A 12,224-nucleotide genomic window follows, 5' to 3' on the forward strand; every position below is an offset into this window, starting at 1 on the left:
AGCACACTATCCAAGAAAACAAGGTGAGCTGTGGATCAAAGGGAAGGGTTGGACCCCGGGGAAGAAGGGGTTCAAGCACACAGAGACAATAGGGAGTTAAACTCTACCAATCCTGTGTTTCAGGCCCAGTCTCCAGTCGAATAGCTCCAGGGAAGGGTTCGAGGTCGTAAGAGGTCAGAACAGGCTGAGTGACGTCCCCGTGGATACCAGGTGAGCGTTACAGAATGCAAAGCCTCACATCAAAATCCACCTGGGCGTCATGGAAACGTCAGAAACCGACCAGTTAGCCCACATGTTGGGGCAGCTACGTCCCGAAGTACATGCAGCCAGGCAGGAGACCAATACCCTGAGGAGAGAGCTGATAGTAGCCAAAGAAAGCACTGATGATTTAAGCCGGCAACTTCTCCAGTCACAAGCAGGGCATGCACCATTGCCGGGAAGCATGCCCTCGATGCCAGCACCATCAGCCAATCCCGTTCAGATAACCCTTCCTGGGGCAGTTCCCTTGGCCCTTCCCAAACGATTTACGGGGATCCCAAGAGGTTTGCAACGTTCATGAAACAATGCCACCTGCATTTCCTTTGTAGGCAAGGGGCCTTTCCAAATGACCAATCACGGGTCGCTTTTGTGCTATCCTACCTGAGAGGTAGTGCCGCAGACTGGTCTGTACCCTTTGTGGCCTAAGATGATCCTTTGCTGCATGACTTCAGGGGCTTTCAGCAGGAGATGGAAAAGCTGTTCGCCCGTCGTACTAATGGGCAGGCATTAGACAACGAACTTCTGTCCCTATGTCAAGGGGATCAAGACCTATTAACATACATAGCCACGTTCAATAGACTCGTAGTTGAAGCAGAATGGCCAGTGGAGAAGAGAACCACGTTATTTCATCAGGGGTTGCGGGGGGAGCTCAAGGATGTTCCCGCACAAGTAGTGAACCCCCAAAAGACTGCTCAGAATTCATTGACCTTCTTGTTCAACTGGATCATAGGTTGCAGGACCGAAGAGCAGATCGAACCAGACCGGACCCTCGCCCTATGTATGTGCGTTTAAAGGACAATACTGCCCGAACAACGGAAGGTTCAGGAGAACCAATGCAAATCGGAGGGATCAGATCCCCCTTGACTAAAGCGGAAAGGGATAAAAGGAGAAAACAGCAGTTATGTCTGTACTGTGGAAGGTCAGTTCATTTCCTTAAAGAGTGCCCTGTGAGGCCACCGAGCAGGACGATAGGGGCCACGGACAAGGAAGATACCATCAACGAATCGGAAAACTCCCCAGCCCGTCAAGTGTTCTTGATCAATCACCAACAACCATCTCGGATGCACGCAGTAAGAGCGTACATAGAAAGTGGAGCCATTGGGAATTACATTGACCAGGATCTTGCAGCAAAGATGGGGCTTCCGTTACGCCCTAAATCAACCACCGACATTGTTACTACTGTCGACGGCACGGAAATAGCTTCTGGTCCGGTATCCCAATGCACTGCAGCTTTAACCCTTCTGTGCCAGGATGGACACCAAGAATCTATCGTTTTCGACCTCATTAAAGCACCACAGTTCCGATTGATTTTGGGAATGCCATGGTTGGTAGCTCACAATCCTCGAATCGATTGGCGAGCAAAGGAATTGGCCTTTCCCACCAAGAGAAACAACCAATAGACACCAGAACCTCCACACTTGCGAGTGTGGCAATCAGCACCCTAACAAGTGAATACCAGGACTTTCAAGATGTCTTTCAGAAAGAACAGGCTAATACCCTGCCACCGCATAGATCATAAGATTGCCAAATCGACCTGATACCTGGCGCACAAATCCCTTGTGGGCGAATTGACGCACTCCCAGACCCAGAAAACCAGCAGCTGAAGGCCTATCTTGATCAATACCTGGCCAACGGGTTCATCCGTCCCACAAAGTCTCCAGCAGCAAGTCCTCTATTCTTCGTACCGAAAAAGGAGGGGGACTTGAGAACGTGCATCGACTATCGTGCACTGAACCAGATTACCGTATAAAATTGCTACCCCCTGCCACTGATCCCTGAATTGCTTGATCAAGTCAAAGATGCCCAAATCTACACCAAACTAGACCTGAGGGGGGCATATCACCTTGTTCGCGTAAAACAGGGGGACAAATGGAAAACCGCTTTTCGCACTAAATACGGCTTGTACGAATATCATGTAATGTCCTTTGGCCTTTGCAACGTGCCTGCTGCATTTCAATGCTTCATGAACGATGTCCTACGGGAATTGATTGATGTCTGTGCTCTAGTGTACATCAACGATATCCTAGTATATTCTGCGTCAAAGCAGGACCACGTTAAACATGTCCGATCCATATTGGAGAAACTCCATCAACACCAGCTCTACGCCAAGCTCGAAAAGTGCTCATTCCATGTCTCTGAGGTGGAATTCCTTGGCTTTATTCTCAGCCCGAATGGAATCCGAATGGATGTACACAAGGTAGATGCTATCCTGAACTGGCCATCCCCAAATTCATTCAAGGGGGTTCAAAGTATGCTGGGTTTTGCAAACTTCTACCGCCGGTTCATCCCAGGATTTTCGCAAATCGTGCATCCCATAACGTCATTACTAAGGAAAAGCAGCAACAAGTTCCACTGGACAACAGAAGCAGAGGAGGCTTTCCAGGAACTCAAAGCAAGATTCACATCTGCCCCAATCTTACCCCACCCTCGCCCTGATCTCTCATATGGTGGAAACGGACGCCTCAAGCATGGCTATGGAAGCCGTCCTTTCACAAAAGGACCCCGAAACGGGCCAGTTACACCCTGTTGCCTTCTGGTCGCGTAAATTCGCATCCCCTGAACTCAATTACGCTATCACAGACAAAGAACCCTTGGCCATTAAGTCAGCCTTTAAGGCATGGCGGCACTACCTCGTGGGCTCCAGACACACAATCACCATAATAACTGACCACCGGAACCTCCAGTACCTAAAAACGGCAAAGGCCCAATCCTCACAACAACTACGTTGGGCTCTTTTTTTTGCTGAATATGACTACGTGATTACATTTCGACTAGGGGTGAAAAACGGGAAGGCCAATGCCCTTTCCCGTATCGGGGTGGAAGAGCAAGGGTATCAGACCCCTGACCCAATAGCAATCATCCCGAGTGACAAGCTCCTAGCAATCACAGCAACCATAACTCAGAAAGAATTACATGAAGAAATCCAAAACCTGATGAGTCCGAAGCAATTACAACGTGGAGTGCACAAGGAGAACATTACATGATAAAAGATCAGTTGCCCTACTTCAGGAATCGTTTATTCTTACCAAACCAAGAACTACAAGAAGAAGTAATGTCCGGTTATCATGATTCCTTAATCGAGGGCCACCCCGGAATCGCTAAAACCCTAGCCAAGGTAAAATGAAATTATTGGTGGCCCACGTGGCGTAAAGACATTATCCAATTCATCCTATCTTGTGGAGTGTGTGCTCAAAACAAGTCATCCAAGCAGAAACCGGCTGGGCTATTACAACCATTGGAAATCCCACCAGCACCCTGGCACACGTTGTCCCTCGATTTTATTACTGACTTACCACCCAGTCAAGGGTTTAACACTATTCTTGTGGTCGTGGACCTATTTTCAAAAATGCCACATTTCATTCCTCTTAAGGCGCTTCCAAATGCTTCCACTCTGGCAAAGGTATTTCTTGAAGGCATCATACGGCTCCATGGGTTTCTTCAGTTTTGGTCTCAGACTGAGGTACTCAATTCGTATCTAACTTCTGGAGAAAATGCTGCTGTATGGCCCAGATAGACATCCAGCTATCCACCAGTCACCATCCCCAAACGGATGGTCAAACTGAGAGGACAAATCAGACGCTCGAGCAGTATCTGCGTTGCATGTTACACCAAGCTGAAGGAATCTGGTTCGACCTATTATGGATAGCTGAATATGCTTATAATAATTCCCTACACACCAGCACTGGGCAGACACCCTTTTATACCATGTATGGCAGGCACCCACGTACTTCTGAGTTGGACGTTGCTACAACCCTGGAAATGCCAGCAGTCAAAACCTTGCACACAACCATTTCTCAAACCTTTAAAAGGGCAGCTGAACACCTACTTCAAGCTAAGAATCGCCAAAAGATGTTTGCTGATCAACACAGAGCAAAGGCCCCCAACTACCAAGTGGGAGACAAAGTCTGGTTGGCGTCTAAACACATGTCCATTAAAGGAACCCAAACTTTCCGTCCAAGATACCTGGGTCCATTCACCGCCACCTACGTGATAAATCCTGTGGCGGTCAGACTAGCTTTGCCGTCAAACATGCATATTCATCCTGTGTTCCACGTGTCTCTCCTTAAACCTGTTTAACCTGGGACCCGGGTAGCAACACCACCGCAGCCAGTAGTAGTCGCTGGGGAATCAGAATTCGAAGTCAAGGACATCCTGGATTCAAAGTATGTCAGATCCAAATTATACTACTTAGTAGACTGGAAGGGGTATGGTCCACAAGACAGGACATGGGAGCCTTGTGAGTACATCCATGCACCTTGCTTGCTTAGACAATTTCATCAAAACCATCCAACCAAACCAGGGCCAGACAGAAGAGTCACCTTGAGAGGGGTCTTGGGGGGGAGTGCTGTCATGATTCCTGCCACTCATGTCCCCAGCCCTCCAAGATGTCAGGCTGGAGTCAGGCCACAATCACCTACATGGCCCTCAAGGGCCTCTCCATCCCTCCAAAGACCCACTTGGAGTCAGACTTGGCGCTTGTGGCACCAGACTCACTCACTCCAAGAGGATAACATTGGGGATTGGACTTGTAGTGCATTGATGGGGACAAGATGGATGCCCCCACATATTTCGGTTCCCAGAACTGCATGCACGGTCTAGCCTTTTGGGAGTGGTTCAGCCCAGAGACTCCTGGGATACCCAGAGACTATTTAAGCCACACCCAGGCTGAGAAACATGCTTTGCGTTTTCTGCACCTGCAGCTTGACACTCACCGTGTTCGGATCGGTCTCCAGTAGGCCTGCATCTTTCTTCTGCGCTCAGCTCCTGCAAGAACAAGAACACCGTTAGGAACAGCCTTACCTTGCAGCGCTTCTGCCCATCATTTATCGCTTCTTCTGTTCTGCGAGCATCTTCAGCGGTGTCATTCCCATCCCAGCACGCCGCTTCCTAAGGAAAAGGGAAAAGAACAGAAAAAAGGCATTAGTAAGCATTCTGCAAATCTTCGCTTATTTTTAAATACTGTACGAGCTTCAAACGCTTACCTGAATCCCAGCCGCTCTGGGGGAACTCTGTTTCCGGAACTTCTCATCCACCTGCAAGAGGGAAAAGACACTGCAGGTTAGCGTGGAAACATCTCGAGGCACCACATAACGCGCTTACCCTCTGCATTTATTCTTCATAACCGGCATCCACGCTGAAAACGTTGCGGCACCTAAAAGACACAGACAAAGAACTCAGTTCAATACAAATACGAAAGGGGTGAATCGTGCATCGCGCTCTCACTGACCTTCAGTGCTACTCATCTCAGCAGCACGCCGCCATCCCCGGACGCCAGCCATCATCTAAGGAAGGAAAGGAACGAAGTTAGAGAATTGTTCAAAAGACTCATTATACTTACCTGTTGGACTCTTGCCAGTTAAGTAACTGGGCAGCAATGAGCCCGCATCAATCAACGCACCCCTGTGCTGAAAGCAGGACGGAGAGCACACTATCCAAGAAAACAAGGTGAGCTGTGGATCAAAGGGAAGGGTTGGACCCCGGGGAAGAAGGGGTTCAAGCACACAGAGACAATAGGGAGTTAAACTCTACCAATCCTGTGTTTCAGGCCCAGTCTCCAGTCGAATAGCCTCCAGGGAAGGGTTTGAGGTCGTAAGTGGTCAGAGGAGGCTGAGTGACGTCCCCGTGGATACCAGGTGAGCGTTACAGGCTGTATCCACCTACTTCATGTCCAAGGTAGATCACTAAGCCTTGTCCAATCTGGCACTTACTGGCCTTTATGGTCAAGTGGGCCTGGTGAAGAGCCTGTAACACAATACTGAGGTGTTTCACATGATCCTCCCAAGAGGCACTGAAAACTGCTATATCATCCAGATATGCAAGACAGAATTCATCCAACCCATTAAGGACGTGATTCAAGAGCCTTTGGAAAGTGGCAGGGACATTCTTCAACGCAAAAGGCATTACCCTGAACTGGTAAAGACCCTCTGCTGTTGAGAAAGCTGTGTTCTCCTTGGCATGTTCTGTAAGAGCTATTTGCCAATAGCCTGCAGTGAGGTCAAAGGTGCTGAGGTATTTGGAGGCACCCAAAGTATCCACCAGCTCATCTGATCTGGGCAAGGGGTGTGCATCTGTCTTGGTGACAGCATTCAGAGCACTGTAAGCCACACAGAACCTCAACTCAGAGGTAACTGCCTTTGGAACCAAAACCACTGGGCTGGACCAAGCACTACTAGAGGGTTCAATCACCCCAAGATCCAACATTTTGTTGACCTCTGTCTTAATGTAAGACCTTACTTTGTCTGACATCCTGTATCTCCTACTTTTGGTAGGTACACTATATCCTGTGTTCATGTCATGTTTGTACCAAGGTGTCAAACCAGGAGACTGTGAGAACAAGGGGGAAACCTGCCTCAGCAAATATTTTGCCTAAGCTTGTTGATCAGAAGTCAGGTGAGGGGCCATATTGACATCCTCAAAGGAGCTGTCTGAAGGACTGCCTTGGAACAGGTCAGGAAGAGGTTCCGACTCCTCCTCCTCAACATCTGAAGCCAGTAGCAGTCCAGCTATTTCAGCTCTTGGGATGAAAGCCTTCAGTCTATTCACATAGAACACTTTTGGAGCCTGAACAGCCCTTCCAAGGTCCACTAAATAGTTGAACTCACCCAGTGACTCCACCACTGTGTGAGGGCCTGACCATTAGTCCTGTAAAGCTCTAGGCCTTATGGGATTCATGATCTGGACTTGCTGACCTGGTGTGAAATTGATTAGGGCAGCCTTCTGGTCATACCAGTGTTGCACCAGGGCTTGTCCTGCCTTTAATTTCTCACTAGCCAGACCCATCAGGAGTACCGTCCTCTTTCTGAGCCTTAGCACATAGTCTACTACATTGGTAGTTACAGGAGGAGAGGGCATCTCCCATATTTCCTTGACTATGGCTAAGGGTCCCCTCACAGGATGACCAAACAGAAGTTTGAAGGGGTTAAAGCAACACCTTCCTGAGGTACTTCTCTGTAGGCAAACAGTAAGCATGGCAACAGAAGATCCCATTTTCTCTTTGGGGTTCTTCCAGAGCCCCAATCATGCTTTTTAAGGTCTTTATAAATCTTTCCACTAGACCATTGGTTTGTAGGTGGTATGCGGATGAAAACCTTTGACACCACATTCCCTCCACATGGCCTGCATATACTTTGACATAAAGTTGGTGCATCTGTCAGACACAATTTCTTTAGGGAAGCCAACCCTAGTAAATATGCCAAGTAAAGCTTTTGCAACTGACTTGGCAGACACAGTCTTCAATGGGATGGCCTCAGGATACCTGGTGGAATGGTCGACCAGCACCGGGATAAAGCTATTGCCTGAGGATGTTTGGGGGTCAATGGGACCAACAATGATGATCCCCACCCTTTCAAATGGTACTCCCACCACTGGGAGTGGTACCAATGGAGCTTGGGTTGTTGTGCCACTCTTTCCAGATAACTGGCATGTTGCACAACTCCTGCAGTGACTTTCTACTTGCACCCACATCTTGGCCCATAGAAAGGCATGGATAACCTTTGCTTGGTTCTCTTGATACCTTGGTGACCAGGAAGTGGCACTTCATGCACCACTGCAAGAGGAAGGGTCTTACAGCAAGGGGAACCACCAACCTCCTATGGTTTCCTTCTATAGATTCTGTGGGCTCACTGTAGCGGAGTCCACCTTCCCAATAAATCCTGTGGTTCCCAGGAGGTTCACCCTCAAGCTGGGAACAGGCCTGTCTCCTTCGCCTTCCAGAGATGGGCACTCACATTGGCCCTTACTGAACTCCATCCTGTCAGGACCACTTTCCACAAGAAAACTTTTTAGTTCAGGGTGGTCATTAGGTTCAAAGATTTCAGGTAACACCTCTTCCTCGTCAGGTTCAGGTGTTTGACCAATTACCTCCAACTCAGTGGTAGGTGAGTTTGGGGGAATATTTTCTTTCCCTCTTTTGTCTTTCTTGACTCCTTTAGATTTGGGTTTCCCCTTTGGCTTGGGCTTGGCATTGGACTTGGCCAAGGCAGCCCTTGTATGTAACCTTGTGCAGGGTCTCTCTGCTGTGTCTCCCACAAGCCCTAAAGCTCTGAGAGCTTTCCTCAGCAATACCTTTCCTGGAACATCTCTCTGAATGCTCACTGGAATCCTGACCACTATACCATTGATAGTAAGATTTACAGGTATAATTGGGAACTTGAGAGGTGGGCCATCAGCCAACTTAGTGGGGAACAGAGGAGCTCTGGCAACGTCCTCTGGGTCTACCAAGGTAGAATCCACTACAGTTCTGCTGTACCCACTATCCCTAAGGGCAGGAGTGTCTACGCCATTGATCAGCACACTGTCCTTAAAATAGTGCTTGGTATTATCAGGAATCTTACCATAAGCCTATGAGACTTTAGGCTCCCAGGAACCCAGGGAAACTAAAACTACCTCAGAATCCCACTGGGGAAGAAGTGTGAGGAGAGGGATGCCCCTGTAATCTTTTCTTCCTCATAGGAGGAGAAGGCCAGATTAGCAGAGTGGACCACCAAGGGTTTGACCTTAAATCCAGGTCCCCCTTCACATGATCACTTGCTCCACAAGCCACACATATCCACTGGGTCTTGGGATATAGGGGGGCTTATTGTAACCAGAGTTCTGTTTTGGAGGATAACCTCCACTACCCTGTGTGACTTACCCTTAAATTTCTATTTGTGGCTCTTTTGGGAGGAAGATTTATCAGACCCATCACCCTCTTTATCTTTGGACTTTTTCCCCTCCTCTTGCTTACCAGGATGAGTCTTGTTCTTATGGGACTCTCTATGTGAAAACCACAAATCTGCTGCAATGGCAAGCTTCTTTGGATCTAACTCCTTTGAATCTGCCAAATGCTGCTTAGGTTCAGGGGAACAAGATGCAAAAATATGTTCAAGCATGACAAGACACATCATACCCTCAAAAGTGGAGACCTTATAGCCTTCAATCCAGCCAGTCAAGTTATTTAAAGAATCAGTCACATATGACACCCAAGTACTACCTTCTTTCTTTTTATACTCTCTGAACCTTTTAAGGTATTGGCAGGAGTCTTCCCAAACTTCAAAAGGAAAGTCTGCTTCAACATTGCAAAATCTACTCTTTCAGCTTTTGACATAACCATAATAGCACTGCAGCCAGAATGGGGTAGTCTGCTGAGCAACCATCCATTCTTATCAGCATTTACAACCTTTTGAACCTCACATGCATACACAAATGCATTCAGCCAGTCCATAATGTCTTTCTTCTCATCATACACACTGAGCAGATCTTTAGGAAAACTTGGATGAGAGGAGGACCCAAACCCATGTCCAGATCACTTGGATCCATTTGAAACTTGAAGCTTGGCCTGTTCCAACTGGTGATCCCTGTGCTTTTGTTTTTCTGCCTGCTCTATCTTCAGCTTAGCCATGTGGAATTCAAGCTCCTTCTGATTAAACAGCAGCTCTTGCTTCTTGAATTCTAAGAGAGCCTCAGCATCAGAACTGGCAGAGGAAACTTGGGACAACACATCATCTTCATCTTCATGGGCACCATGGATGAGGGCAGCGACAGGACTGTCATTCCTGTCAGTGGCAGCAGCCCCACCTCCTTCTGCACTCTCATCTGTGGTGATGGCATCAAGTTGCAACTCTTGCCAATCTATGTTCCTCTGGATCATTTCACCCTTTGTGCCTTGAGCAGGTAAACCCCTCTCAGCACACATCTTTCTCAATGTTTCTGATCTAGAAGCATTTAAGGTCATAACAGTACTTGTTTCCATTATATTAGATAGGTTTTACAATTATCACTACTCAGTCACTATGTGTCCTAGATAGGGGTCATCTTAAATGCCTTCTCTAGTGTGCAACACTGGATACCCTCAGTCCCATCCCAACGCTGTACACCAATTTATTAAGATGGATTTCTGAACTCTGACCTGGTGGGAAGAGGTTCAGGAGGCCAGCCTAGTTTCTTGTAACAGGGTAGCCATCTAGACAAGCCAGACCAATGAAGATAGCTTGGCGGCGGTCAAGACTAGGTCTCAGGAGGGGTTAGGGTGACTGAAAGATCTCAATGAGCACATAGAGAAAAGGACACTTACAGATCACTCACAGTCCGGTGTAGTTATATTAAAAATATGAATACACTTATTCAAGGCCTTTGAACATAAACACATAATAATACTCACAGTAATACTAATAAACCAACACAATCCTATCAAAAAACATATAAACAAGACCAAGGGGCCTAAAGGGTTAAATGCACAAAATGGGTCCACAACCTAAAAGGGAAGGAAGCAGGTAGTGCATAGAGTCTTTAGGCAGTTCGACATCAATCACAGTTCTAACTGAAAGGCAGTCCAGTCCCTAAGATGAGGAGAGCCTATTGCTCAAAAGGACTTGCAATGCTGGCGCACGCGGTAGTGCAGATGGGCAAAACAGGGTGTCTTCAGGGGTCTGTAGCAGCTCAGGAAGGTGAGTGAGGTGATGAAGAATAAGTTCCCACTATTCGTGGAGGGTCTCCCCTTGAGGGCAGAACAGGTTCCAAGAGGTGGGGATAGTTTGCTAGTTTGCACTAGCAGTGGAAAGTAGAGGTGCCCTCAGGGGCCACTCGTGCATAAAAATTATTGGATGCACAAGGGACCACCGGTAAGGGTCGTTAGTACTCACCACCCCTAGGCGCACTCCAGACCAAACTTTGGCAGTCGAGTCCACTTCGGTTGCAGGTTCAAATGCGGCAATTTCTGCAACTCTGCGGCTTTCAGCAACGAAGCTACAGCGTTGATTCCCAAATGGGACATTGGCAATTTCTCCGCTCCTGGTGGATGGATCAGGCCCGTTTCTCCGTAGCAGGCTTCAGGGCGAGAGGGGTACAGCAGCAGCGCACCTGCAAAGTTCGTCACTGCGGCTGGGTGACACGGTAACCGCATGTACTCCGGTTTGGGCTCTCTCTCTTTACTCCAGACCTGGGAATGCCAAGTATACGGAATTCAGTGTGAGAGTGCAGTGAACAGAGATCTTACGGGATACCAAGTTTCAAGTGCCTCCTCAAAACGCGTGCAGAGACAGAGTAAAGGTCCTCTGTAAGCTTGTTAGTCCACTGGTTGGCCCAGGGACATTTCCAAGAAGGCTTACTTGCAGGGTTTGATGAAGGGGCCGAGCATAGTTGATCCCATCATTCCAGTTGGTCAAAGCATCTTCGCAGACCTTCTAGTTCGATCAAATGCAGAGGGGTCCAGCGGGACAACAGTGGGCTCAGGGTGCCAAACCTTCCAGGGGGTCACCAGCGGTTCCTCGACTCAGCTTCTTGGTTTCAGGATACTTGGATCCTATCCTTCATTCAGTGAGAACTCCAGAGATTGACCTGGTATGGCTCTTTGGGGCCTTCTCTTATCCATAGTCTCCTTTGCGCCAAAACGAAGAGGACCCAATGGGAGATCTGCTCACATACAGGCACACCATACAGGGACCAATCATGGACCACGGTAGTCCCAGGCATTCACAGCACACCAGACTCTCTGGCAGCCATGATGTCTATTGGAACTAGACAGTCCAGCCGACATCCTGGAGGCGCACACACAAGTCATGCTGAAGCCCACAAAAGCCTTGCGTTCCGCGGGATAATGCATGCCAAAATAAGGACTGACCCGGGTCGACTCGACCTGGGGAAGGTGAAGGGGCAAGATGGCCAAAGGACAGGACAAAGAACCACGTGGCATGGCCATATTGGAGCCAGGCCACCTATTCGTGCCAAACGCAGTTAATGCAGTTTGCATGGCAGGAAAGTGTTAAAAATACATGAAAAGATAAGCTGTCCGAGGCACATCCGCACTTCTCCTAAAAAATCCTTTGAGAGTATCTAGGACCTTTGGAAATGACTAAGAGACCTAAGTGCACTGTACTGTAAGGTACATTGTGCACTTGCTACATGTTGCAGAAAAGTTGCAACACTGACAAGGACTAAGGAAAACAAAGTCTCCCAGTACTGACTGTCTTTAAGGGCATGTCAGTTTCCCC

Source organism: Ambystoma mexicanum, chromosome 1p, assembly GCF_040938575.1.
Source record: "Ambystoma mexicanum isolate Mex_15411 chromosome 1p, UKY_AmexF1_1, whole genome shotgun sequence".
Classification (NCBI taxonomy): domain Eukaryota; kingdom Metazoa; phylum Chordata; class Amphibia; order Caudata; family Ambystomatidae; genus Ambystoma; species Ambystoma mexicanum.